We start from the raw sequence: 13956 nt of genomic DNA on the forward strand, positions 1-13956 counted from the left end.
GAATGCTTTTGCTGACATTGACTTATTGTATTGTCCTGTACAGGCTATTAGAATGTTTTTAGATGCCATTTCTGGCCCTGTTTGAACTGCCATGCCCATAATGGCATCATACTATGCCCTCCTCGACTGTCAGGCCATATGGCCTTCTGGTCTTTAAGAGGTGTTTTTTTTTTTATTAATTACCTGTTTAATTAGCAGCTCTTCAATTTGAAATTCAACCAGCTAGCTGGTTGTTAAGGTTTAATTTACCATAATAACCAAGCAGCAGCGTAAATGAAAGACTGGAAGATCAATTGGAGAGGACCCAAATAGAAAGATAATTAATAACTATAAAATATTAGGACCAGTTGAAAACTTACTAAGAATGGGACACTCAAAAGTTCACTTTAGGCTAATGTCCCACGGGGAGAACCTCCACTTTAATAGCATTAGAGTCACAACAGGAGTCCAGGGAGGAGTTTGAAACCATGAGTACAGTATGCCAATGGAACAATAGCTGCCTAAGCAAGCTAAGCACTGCAGTAACATGCAGTAAGAATGCAATGTAGCAAACATTCTATTGAGCAATCATTTCTTACTGTGGGTAGTACTGTAAGGTTCCAGGAAGTTATGGCAAGCAGATGCCTAAATTTGAAATCCTTCTTTAGTCTATAGTTAAGGGTTTTTTCAAAATGTAATATCATTTGTAGATTGACATTAAGCTTATTACAGGGACGTTTAAACTACAGAGGTCATTTATAAAAGCTTGGCAGAATAAAAAGTGCAAATGCACATGACTGCAGATTTACATTTTTAAACATTGGATGCATTGTGCTGAAAATTTTTGGAACTGTTATTTCCAGCACTCACCATCAAAATGACATCTGTATGTGATTCTTTAGAGGTAAATCAGCTGTGCCTATTGACACAGTCCACATAGGGAACCTAGAATTACCATCAGTGTAAAGGTGGTAACAGCTCCCTTGCGTCAATAGGCACACTTGTGCTCAATTCACAATAGGAGACGGGACAGATGCACTAGTACGTACATCATGCTCGTGTGAAGCACAGATGCAGAGATTGCAGTTGCCATGAGTCTCCAGTAATGTCAGCCTAGCATTATATACTACTGATCATGAGAAGGCTGCACTCAGTAATATTACTGGCCACCAGGCAGAGACATAGGGACCAGGCATGTGCAGTATCACTTAAAGTCATGCTATCCTTTCTGAAGAATCTTACCTGTTGCCAATCTCTGTGTTTACATGGGGTTGCACAAGCCCCTTCTCCAGAAACCCTAAGGGTGGGCATTGACTTTAAAGGAGAAGGAAAGGCTAAGTCACTTGGGGGTGCCAAAATATTAGGCACCCCCAAGTGACTTAGAACGCCTACCTTGTACCCCGGGCTGGTGCCCCTGTACGGAGGGAACAGCACCAGCCCGGGGTAGCTGCCGGCGCTTCCTCCTTCCTCCTCGCTTGCGCGCGCATGCGCAGTAGAGTGAAAAGCCGAACTTAAACATTAAAGTCGGCTTTTCACTCTACTGCGCATGCGCCGGCCGGCGGATTTCGCCGGCAGCGCGCAAAGGAAGGAGGAAGCGGTGTCTACAGGTGCCCCGGGCTGGTGCTGTTCCCTCCGTACAGGGGCACCAGCCCGGGGTACAAGGTAGGCGCTCTAAGTCACTTGGGGGTGCCTAACATTTTGGCACCCCCAAGTGACTTAGCCTTTCCTTCTCCTTTAAGTATTAATAAAATTAAAAGGATAAATTTATGTTACATTATTGTATTCAGAAATACAGAGCTTGCAAAAGGTGAACATTGCTTTAACATTATCCTTAACTGCTATGGAGTAGTCCTTTGTCTTTCATTTTCTAGTTTTCATAACTCTGCTTAAAAAAACCTGCCAGGGCAATGGCACAAACAATAATTCCCAGTGTTTTGTTACCTAAGAGATTAATTCCAGATGACTGCTATCAAAATCAAAGGAGTGCAAAGCTGAGTGTTTTGCCAACTGCCCTGTCAACTGAGCTGCTAATTGCTGAGTGACAAAACATCTGGGATTCCTAGGCGTCCCTCAAGACCCCTGTGGGGATATAAAAAAATGGGGTTTATATAGCATTTTGTACAACTGAGAAAGCTCTGTTATAAAGATATCAAGAATCCCAGTCACAATGCATGACAAAACTGCTTCTTTGTGAGACAAAGACAGGAAACATATCAATTTTATTACACTTTCATATAAAAATACAAAGGTCAACATAACTAGAGTATTCGCTTATTGCCAAATCTACTTGCTTTTTAGAAAACATTCAACAATTTGTTCTATGGAGAAACACAAACTTGACATTGCCTAGCTAGTGCACCCACAGTTTTAAAGAGTGCATATGAAAGAAATTAGGGGGAACATTGCAGAGCAGCTGAATCGGATTTCTCTTATGTTTCTTAGCTTTCACTGAAAATTTATGCTGGTATGCATAACAAATGATATTTAATTTGTTCCATGCTAATGCATGTAGATCCTTTATCCTACTGCTCTGTAATGAGTTCCTCTTTGGTTAGTTGTACACTGTAAGTAGGTTTGCCACTAACTCCAGGCAGAGGGGCCGAACCGTGATGTCACTGGCTGGGACAGTGATATAATGTGGGCGGTGCAGTGCCATCATGGGGCAGGGCTATGACGTGGCAATCAGTGATTGCGATCAGCGATCACCACTTCAATCTTTCAAATTGGGGAAACCAGGCAGGCAGGTTTGACAGGACAGGTGGCAACCCTAACTGTAAGGCAGTTGATTGTGGTTTATGTTCCAAAATCTAGTGCCCTTAGCTAATACCGTTACAGAAATGAAAAAAAAACACACTGGTGAATCAGCCATATAGTAAGTTCCAAGAATATGTAGAACTGTAAATTAGTGTTTATCCAGATTACACCTTTTTGAACTTTAGACTGGGATTCAAAAAACTACATGAGTAAAGGGTAATTCTCTCTGTTAAACTTTTCCAACTTGTCTTCAGGTCCTCCCCCCTCTACAGTTTGTGAATCTCTTAGGCAGGGGTTCTCAAACTTTGATACATGTTCAAATAGAAAAAGTGTTGGGAAGCAACACAAGCATGAGAAAAGTTCCAGGGGAGCTAAATAAGAGCTATGAGGATTGATTCACTAAAGTGCGATAACGCTTATCGCATGCTTTTTTGCGTTAAAATTGACGCGCGATTCGCTAAAGTATTATCGCATGCGTTAAGTCGCATATCGCATGCGTTAAATAGCGCGCAACCGTATGCGTTAATTTTACCGCATTGCGTTAATTCTCGCGCAGAAATAGTACTAACGCACGATTCACAAACACTTACACGCGGTAAATATCGCATTAGTCTATGCGAAAATTAACACCTACTTGGGGCAGGCGGTAATTATAGAAAAGTACAGTTAATGAGCTTTTGGCAACACAATATGGACTTTGCAGTGTGATTTATTCAAGTCTGTGTTGGCCCTAGAGCAGCGTTTTTCAACCACTGTTCCGCGGCACACTAGAGATGTTGCCTGGTGTGCCGTAGGCAGGGCACCAATGTACTAGGGGGGCACTGCTCTTGGCACCAATGTACTAGGGGGGCACTGCTGCTGGGCACCAATGTACTAGGGGGGCACTGCTCTTGGCACCAATGTACTAGGGGGCACTGCTGCTGGGCACCAATGTACTAGGGGGGCACTGCTGCTGGGCACAGAGTTAAATTTTTTAACATTTTCTAATGGTGGTGTGCCTCGTGATTTTTTTCATGAAACAAGTGTGCCTTTGCCCAAAAAAGGTTGAAAAACACTGCCCTAGAGTGATGTAGCCTCCAGTTTGCAGGGAAATGGTCATTTTCAAAAAAAGTAGTTTTACGAACGTAATGCTGTGTATGGCTAATATGGCGTGCGTTAATTAGCGTGCACGACAAGTAGCACGCTGCGTTAATTAGTGCGCGTTGCGTCAAATACCGCACGAAAATAAGTCTTCACGACTTAAATAAAGCAAACAGTATTGCGTCTAAATTAACGCAAATATCCTTTTAGTGAATTATGCGTTAAGACGCGAAAAATTAGACGCGATAAAATTTTTAACGCATGCTATAAATAGCGCTCGTTTTAGCGCACTTTAGTGAATCAACCCTATGATTGGTTATTCAGTAGCCCCTATGTAAACTGCCCACCTACAGGAGGCTCTGGCAGTAAACTTGGTTTTTATGCAACCAAGACTTGATTTTAAGTCGGGGATTCAAAAATGAGCACCTGCACGGGGCCACTGGGAGCAACAGCCAAGGGGCTGGTGAGCAACATGTTGCTCCTGAACCACTGGTTGGGGATTATGTTGCTCCTGAACCACTGGTTGGGGATTACTGCACTAGGGTAAGAAATTCTGACATGTAAAGATGCCTCTCTTTGGTATGATCATACTTGTGCTGGGATATATAAAGTAATCAATGGAATCCAGCAAAAATGTAATAAATTATTCCTGAATAAAATCACAATTTTTCCTTTTATGCTAAGCCAGATGCAAGCATGCATAAGCCTTGTTTCTTTTGACTGCCATTTATATGTGTAATTTCTCCACTGCAACAATAAAGTGTTGTCCACTGGGGACAGAGCAGAAGTCACAGCCAAATAGACATCATTCAAAGCACCTGGATTCAGCTGCTGGGGAAAAAAGTGGTTTTAATTCAGAAATAAGCAATTTAACATTTTCAGTATCTACTACGTTTATTAGCACCAAACAATACTTTTGTTAGGAGATAGCAATTTAGTGTCTTCAAGAATTTAGTTTTTGTGAGTGTACAGGTCTTGTTTTTTTATATTATATAAATCAGGGCTGTTCTAATGGAGATGTGCAGCCCAGATGCAGCACTTCATTGGATAATTGCGGCGCACAGCCTACTCAAGGGCTTCTAGATATGACCTTAGATTTTTAATACAATCCGCCCTCAAATATTTGGGCTAATCGGCCTACTACATGCACAAAGCTAACATCAATAATGTAAATATAGTTATTTTTTTGTGATTTAAGCCTTTACATACATTTTTATGTACAGTTCCCACAAACAAACTACAGCAGGATTGTAAGATACATTAGTGAGTGCCCATATTTAATGTTTTTCTTTTATTTGTATAACTGTTGATAGGGTGTTTTGAACAGGTCGCACCACATATATAGCCCATGGGAATTGTTTAGTGCACCAAGTGGGAACTGGATTGCTGTAATATATTTTAATTATGAAGATTAAGTATTAAAGAATGATCTATATACAACATGTTGATAAAATGTCACTGGAATTTACGCATACTGAGGACATACCGAGATTCTTTTGAAGGAGAAACCAAGATAAATTAATGTTTATGACTGAATTTTACCTGACCTCACTGCCAATATAAAGTGAAAAAAAGCTTATAGGAGAGATTCGATGAAAAATGAACTATGCATTGGAATATTAGACATACTGCACTACAGGATCTACAGGATACTCTTGCCTGGATTCTAGCAAAAGCTTGGCCAGACTGGATGATGATTGTAAGTGCGTTATTCTGCAAACTCTCTTGTTTTGGACAAAAACAGATGTTTTCTTAATGTGTCTTCCTGAATAAAAAGGTGTATTAAATATGCTGTACATATTGCGTTTTTAAGACAAGTGTCATGTATAAGACAGCCCATAAACATTTTCTGGAAAAAAGTTATCTTGGAAAAAAGATTTGTATAATAAATGGGATCATAATAAAAGTGCATGGAAACAAAAACATTTTTTGCTGGGTATCTTTTAGCAGTCTATATGTAGGCAGTAACCTCCTCTGCAATTACCCCAAAATAACTAAAATAATCCCACACTAACTTTGGTGAACCCCTTCACCCCTCTTACATGTAAAGCACATTTACAATGTAGAATACAAAGTTGAAGACATGAATATTCCACCATGTTAAAATCATGGCATTGGCATAATGGAATCAAATCGTCATTGGAAACAAAAGGTGGCTGAAGGAATGTTAAAAATATATTTTTAAATAGTAAGTGCATTTAAATGTCATTTAATGGTGCACAGTTCAAGTCATGCAGATATAAGACAGCCCTGGAATTTACACCTGCCCTGAGGAGTGGTTGCTTTAAAGGACTTGTAAACCCCACACACAAAAATGTAATCAGTGAACAGCCTCTTTGAAATCTTTCAATACCTGCCACTCTGGTTGTCCAGCGGTTAATAGTAAGGCTGCAACATCCCCTTAATCACTTAGATTTGCTTCTCCTCCTGTAACCCACTCGGCCCCCCCCCCCTCGGAATTTGCTTTGGCTGTTGGCTTGTGGGCATGCTCAGTTGTTCTAAGCTCAGATTCCTAAACACGCCCCCCAGTCTAGCAGCCAGTGAAGAGATGGCATTGCTGGTTCCCATAGAAACTCAGCTCTAGCTGTCTGCTTCAATTTTTTTCTCCTAACCTCCTCTCCTTAGCTCAGTTCAAACAAAGCAGAACTTTTATCAAAGACAGTTCCGCCTGTGTGAGCCTGTATTCTTGATGCTGAATAAGGGTCTGTGCATGTGTATGCTGTTTGCAGATGTAAATGTATCTGATTATGTATCAGAGGAAAAATGGCCACCGGGTGAAAGCTGCTATTTGCTTTAGGAAAATGTGATGGTGCTGGCAAGCGGAGGGGATATATGCAGTACAAATGATACCATTTGGGTGGGGGAGACAGGCCCAACTGCCCAGGCTTTACATGTCTTTTAAGGCATTGATTGTGATCAGTGTTGCTCACCACCACCTTTGATGTTGCTCCCAGTGGCCTCAAAGTAGGTGCTTTTTTTTCAATTTCTGGTTTGGAGGCAAGTTTTGGAAGCACAAAGACACAGTTTTACTCCAAGCAGAGCCTCCTGCAGGCAAGCAGGCCACATGGGGCTAACAAATAGCCAATCACAGTCCTATTTGGCATCCTCAATAAGCATTTTTCATGGCTCACGAGTAAAAAAGGTTGGGGGATCCCTGCTTTAAGGGTTCCCTTTGTGTGTTGCACCTACATACCTAACTGCACCTACACTAGTGAATCACACATTTACTCACTTTACGGCACCATATACATTTCTGGATGAACACCATAAATATCACACTGGAATTGATTCTGCCTGCTGATTTTAGAAATAGTGATGGGTAATGGTAAATCATAAGTAGGGGTGCTGAAGCTAGTGATGTGAGATCAACTGTAAGTTCAATTAGCACATTATGGTCCACCGCCTGAAGTGGTAAATTGCCATATTAATGCATTACAGAGCAATACTCTGAGAGGCAGGGCCGCCATCAGAAATCACGGGGCCCCTCACAACAAACTTTTCTGGGCCCCTCCCATCAATACAAGGGACACACAGGCATTGGTAGTGAAGGCCCCCTAAAACATTGGTAGCCAGGGCCCCCCTAAAGCATTTGTGGCCAAGGGTTACGTTTTGCATTGGTGCCAGGGCAGGGACCCACTAAAACATTGCTAGCCAGCCCAGGGCCCCCTAAAACATTGGTGGTCCTCCCCCAGTGTCCCCATACAATGGCCCGCTCTCCACTGCTTCCTTACTGCTTCTTCCCACTCCCCCCCAGCATCCTCCTGCTTCTTCCAGGGCCCCCCAAGCATCTTCCAGCTCCTCCCCCCCCAGCATCCTGCTGCTTCCTTCAGGGCCCCCCCAGGCATCCTCCTCCTTCCCCCAGGGCCCCCCCCAAGCATCCTCCTCCTTCCCCCACTCCCTCCCAGCATCCTCCTGCTTCTTCCAGGGCCCCCCAAGCATCTTCCAGCTCCTCCCCCCCCCAGCATCCTGCTGCTTCCTTCAGGGCCCCCCCAGGCATCCTCCACCTTCCCCCAGAGCCCCCCCCAAGCATCCTCCAGTCCTCTCTCCCCGCCGCCAGCATCATTCTGCTTCCTCTGGCTCCTCCTGCATTTCCTCCCCTGCGTCAACTCTGGCTTTCACTACGTCCCGAGCTCTACGCTACATGTGCGCTTTTATAGGGTTGTGCCCCGTGCGTGTAACGTCAGTACGCACAGGGCGCAACCTTATAAAAGCGCACATGTAGCGGGGAGTTCGGGACATAACAGTGGACGCCAACGATGATAGTAACAGAGCCCGGAGTTGATTGAAGGGGGCTAAAAAAACCTCTAGCACGGCCGGGCCCCCTTTAAACGCCCTGGCCCAGGATAACTGTCCCCCCTGTGCCCCCCTGATGGCGGCCCTGCTGAGAGGGTGTTACATTTAAATAAACAACACAGCCTTTTCTCCAATCTTCACATCAACAGCTCTTGCACATCCCCCTAACTTGTAAACAAACATAAAAGCCTTACTGCCGAATTAGAACATGTAAATTACAGAAACTGAAGCACCTCATCAATCAGTAATGTGTTAGGCATTTTGAGTCCCACAGGAGAAAACACTGTAAAATACTATTATGATTACTAACTATATGTACATATGTACATGTGCTATTAGCATCTCCTTGCAAAATTGGACCTATCTCACCTCTATTTGCTTTTTATTAGTCCTGCTAGGCCCTCAGAAGTGACCTTTTGAACATATCTTTAAAGGAGAGCTATATACCTTATTGGCATAAACATATAAAGAAATATATCCCCTTTACATATTTTCTGTAACATTCACTAAAAACCAAGCACAAAAAGCAGAAAAAAATGTAAACAAAAATTAAGATTCCAACTGTAAAAGTGTGGCCATAAAAGACACAGTTCTTTTCATGCATTGGTTGATATAACCTAGCATGTATGTGTGCCCTTGGTCTGTATGAGTACAGTAAGCCAATATAAGCCAGAGGGCAGACTTTAGTACTTAAATGACAGTTTTCAATATGGAATTATCCAGTGGTACACATTATCATAATAACATATTTTCATCAAGGGGCTTTATTCATATCAAGCAATGTTTATAAATATGGGCTATTTAAAATGATATACTCTTCCAAAGTCCTGCAATGTTCAGAGGCATAGTTTGCCTTTAAGGCTACTTGGCCTGAAGCTATCATGGAATTACCCTCTATACTAATAGTTATTTGACTCCATTTTGTGGGGTAGGTCATACTGCCCCTTCTATATGTTCTCTCTGCCTGTCACTGCTGTAGTCAGATATTACATAAACTAGCCTTTTTCTGACTTCTCCTGACACTGTTCTTCATGGCTGATTCAGGGACCCAGACTGCTGATAACATCCATCTGGCCATAGAAATAGTATTTGCCATGCTTATATAACCTCTTGGTCCAGACCGCTTTTATGGAAAACTGCAGATAATCCAACTGTATATATATATATATATATATATATACAGTATATTTGAATTAGTATACTTAACACAAACTCCTCCACATGCAGCAGTGCTTTGGTTCAGAAAGCCTAAAGTCCAAAGTAATTTTTTTCTGTCCATAGTTAAACTACATTGTACCAGGACTTATCCTTTAATTAGTAACCGATCTACTAGAGCAAATCAATATGCTAACGGGAAAATCCCGTTGCCCCACCAAATATGAAGCAGAGTAGAGTACTGCCGCAGTGGGCTGTTTCTCTGCCTCTGTGTGTCTGAACCCAGGCTGATGCAGTTTCTCAGGGTGCAGTCACAAGAGAGAGCAGATTTTCAGCCTGCGATTATACACAGGCCGAGAAACAGCCCAGTGATGACGTACCTTAAGAGGGGTTTAACTGGAGTCAACCAATGTGGAAAGGGAATTCAAGGGCATGAACGCCATTAAGGTCAAACAAAAATGAATTGCTCCTGTCTTTATGAAATTTGAAACAATGTTTTTAAAGGGGAACTCCACCCAAACACAACTTTTTGAAAACTAAACATAATTTAAAGCGACTTTGCAATATACATGAATTAAAAATGATGCAGCCTTTTCATGATTTTTAATGTAATAATATGGGTTGCAACAGTTACCTAAGCCTAGCCCCATGTTTTCCTACTGATCTCGCTGACTACTTTGAGACTCAAAAAAAATGTAACAATATTCGACTTTCCTCAGTCTGCCTTCAGCCTGTATCCTCCAAATCCAACAATTCCCTGCACACGTGATTTCAGTAAGGAAAGGAACATTACATTGCAATGCATTGTGGGTTATTTAGCTGTCTGTAAGCTGTGAAGAAGTTGTTACTATTTGTAACATCAATGTTTTAGTCCCTCCTCCTATACCTGGATTTCAAATGATGCAGAAAAAGAAGAACTGTTTTGAAGTTGGATTTCAGCATATAATTGTATAATTGTATTTATTCATACTTTTTGAAAGAACAGATTACAGCGATAGTATATTAAGGCTTTTTGAGTTGTGTGGGGCTCTTTAGCAAATTTTCATTCAGAAGTCAGAGTTTCCCTTTAAACTGCTGCTCCTTGAAAATGTCTTTTGAAGTTCACTAAATAATTGAAATCGAAAGGAATACTGTTTTAATTTTTCTGGACAGCTATGGAATCTATTAACTGTAAAGCTCCAAATTACAGCATTGCCAGTTCCCAAAGAGTTCTATTTTGCCTATAATAAAAAAACAAATAATTATATTATTATAACATTGAAGTGCTTTATTCAAGTGCAAAAAAGATTTTTTACAATACAAAAACATATCCAAACTAGAAAGGGAAGTTTGAGAACAAACTTCATGTTGGGTTGAAAAACGTTGTCAATGATGGTTTTCACTGAATGAAATCTGATCTGTTGTTGGCTCTGCCCACTTTTTCTAACCTTGGATGACAGTTATATAGTAAAAACCACTGTGCAAAGTTTGGGGACCCTGGTTTTAATAGTGTCTGAATGGCAGCAATTTAAATTTCCCCACTGAAAGTCAATGAGTGACATCTGATTGGTGGTTGGTGGCTCCGCCCACTTTCCTAACATGGACCTGCAGTTACCCAGTGACTAACTCTGCAAAGTTTAGGGACACTAGGATTAATAGTTAAAGAACGGCAGCAGTTTAAATTTAAACCAATAAAAGTCAATAGGTAAATTGTGATTGGTGGTTGGTGGCTCCGCCCACTTTCTCTAACCTTGAGTCGAAGTCATCCAGTGACAAACAGTGGGCACCCTGGCATAAATAGTGTGAGAATGACAGCATTTTACATTTAAACCAATAAAATTCAATGTATGAAATCTGATTGGATGAAATTTAATGAGTGGAAATGGATTGGCTGTTGGTGGCTCTGCTTTGCAAAGTTTGGGGACCTTAGTATTAATATTTAAAGAATGGCAGCAGTTTAAATTTAAACATATGAAGTCTATAGGTGAAATCTGATTGGCTGTTGTTGGCCCTGCCCACTTTTCTAAACTTGAACATAGTCACCCAGTGACAAACAAAGTTTGGGGACCCTGACATCAAACCAATAAAATTCAATACATGAAATATGATTGGCTGTTGTTGGCTCCACCCACTTTTTCAAAACTAAAACTGCAGTCCCCTAGTGACCAACTGTGAAAAGTTTGGGGACCCTGGGGTTAATACTGTGAGAATGGCAGCAGTTAAAATTTCCCCACTGAAAACAATAAAAGAAATGTGATTGGCTCTTGGCAATTCAGTTCACTTTTTCTAACCTTGAGTATGTAGTCACCCAGCGACTAACTGTGCAAAGTTTGGGCACTCTGGCATCAAACCAATAAAATTCTATAGGGGATATCTGATTGGCTGTTGGTGGCTCCACCCACTTTTTTTAAAACTAAAACTGCAGTCCCCTAGTGACTAACTGTGAAAAGTTCGGGGATCCTGGTGTTCTACTGTGGAGAATCACAGCAGGTTGACTTTTCTCCATTGAAAGTCAATAGGTCAAATCTGATTGGCTGTTGGTGGCTCCACCCACTTTTTCTAACCTTGAATCACAGTTACCTGGTGCCTAACTCTGCAAAGTTTGGGGACCCCAGTGTTATTACTGTGAGAATGGCAATAGGTAAAATCTGATTGGCTGTTCACAGCTCCGCCCACTTTTGGGCATCCAACAATCATCATATTTTCATTCAGGCTGACCCCATGACTATGTGATTCAAGTTTGGGGAGTGTAGCCTCAAAGCTGCAAGATTGGCAGCAGTTTCAATTTCCTCATAAAAGTCAATGGGTGAAATTTGATTGGCTGTTGTTGGCCCCTCCTACTTTGGGGTCATCCAACAAATGTCGCTGTTTCATTCGGGGTGACCCCATGATTATGTTATTCAAGTTTGGGGGATGCAGCTTCAAAGCTGTAAGTGTGGCAGCAGTTTGAAAATCTTCCCTGTCAAAGTCAATGGGAAAATTGGGGTGTTCGGAGCGACGCCACAAAAAGACGGGGGGCGGGATCACTTAGAAAAGCACAAGCAACCTGCTCCGCTATAGGGCGAAGAAGTGTGAAGAGTTTGGGTGTTGTACCCCTAAAACTGTAGGAGGAGTAGTGTTTAGAAAATAGGGGACGCTAAGACAACAAATAAGAAAAAGAGGAAGAATAAGCTGAAGTCGAAGAACAGTAGGTTGGGTTTTTTAACCCAACATAATGATACGGTTTCATGACAGCCCCTATAACTAAAGATCGGACCGTACCATTTTGGTGGATGGGGGGGTTGGACTATACCATTTTATTAGAGGGGGGGGGGGGGGTTGGACCGTACCATTTTTTTTGGAGGGGGGGGTCGGACCAAACCAATTTTTTTTACGGGGGGGTTGGACCGTACCATTTTTTTTGGAGAAGGGGGTCGGACCATACCAATTTTTTTGTAGGGGAAGATTGGACCAAACCATTTTTTTTATATACTAAAAACCACTGTGCAAAGTTTGGGAATCCGGTTTTTAATAGTGTCTGAATGGCATCCAACAATCATCATATTTTCATTCAGGCTGACCCCATGACTATGTGATTCAAGTTTGGGGAGTGTAACCTCAAAGCTGTAAGATTAGCAGCAGTTTCAATTTCCTCACTGAAAGTCAATGAGTGATTGGCTGTTGTTGGCCCCTCCCGCTTTAGTGTCATCCAACAAATGTCGCTGTTTCATTCGGGGTGACCCCATTATTATGTTATTTAAGTTTGGGGGTGCAGCTTCAAAGCTGTAAGAGTGGCAGCAGTTTGAAAATACGGGGGGGCGCTAAGACAACGAAGAAGAAAAAGAGGAAGAACTAGAAAGAGAAGTTTGAGAACAAACTTCATGTTGGGTTGAAAAACATGAAGTCACTGAATGGGCTCTGCCCACTTTCTCTAACCTTGGACCACAGTTATACAGTAAAAACCACTGTGCAAAGTTTGGGGACCCTGATTTTAATAGTGTCTGAATGGCAGCAACTTAAATTTCCCCACTGAAAGTCAATGACATCTGGTTGGTGGCTCCAACCCCTTTTTCTAACCTGGAACTGCAGTTACCCAGTGACTAACTCTGCGAAGTTTAGGGGCCCTAGGATTAATAGTTAAAGAACGGCAGCAATTAAAATTTAAACCAATAAAAGTCAATAGGTGAATTGTGATTGGTGGTTGGTGGCTCCGCCCACTGTTTCTAACCTTGAGTCGAAGTCACCCAGTGACAAACAGTGGGCACCCTGGCATAAATAGTTTGAGAATGACAGCATTTTAAATTTAAACCAATAAAATTCAATGGATGAAATCTGATTGGCTGTTAGTGGCCCAACCCACTTTTCCTATTTTTGAACTGCAGTCCCCCAGTGACCAACTTTGCAAATTTTGGGGACTCAGGCATAAAAATTGTGATGCTGACAGCATTTTACACTTCACCATTGAAAGTAAATAGGTGAAATGTTATTGGCTGTTGGTGGCTCCTTCCACTTTTTTCTAACTTTGAATGGCAAATACATAGTGACTAACTCTGGAAACTTTAACAACCCTGGAATTAATATTTAAATAATGGCATCAGTTTAAATATAAACCAATGAAATCTAATGGGTGGAAATGGATTGGCTGTTGGTGGCTCCTCCCACTTTTTTGGGAACCCTGACATAAATAGTGTGAGCAAAGCAACATTTTAAATATAAACCAAAAAAATTCAATGAAGT

The sequence above is a fragment of the Xenopus tropicalis genome, chromosome 1, assembly GCF_000004195.4.
Source record: "Xenopus tropicalis strain Nigerian chromosome 1, UCB_Xtro_10.0, whole genome shotgun sequence".
Taxonomy (NCBI): domain Eukaryota; kingdom Metazoa; phylum Chordata; class Amphibia; order Anura; family Pipidae; genus Xenopus; species Xenopus tropicalis.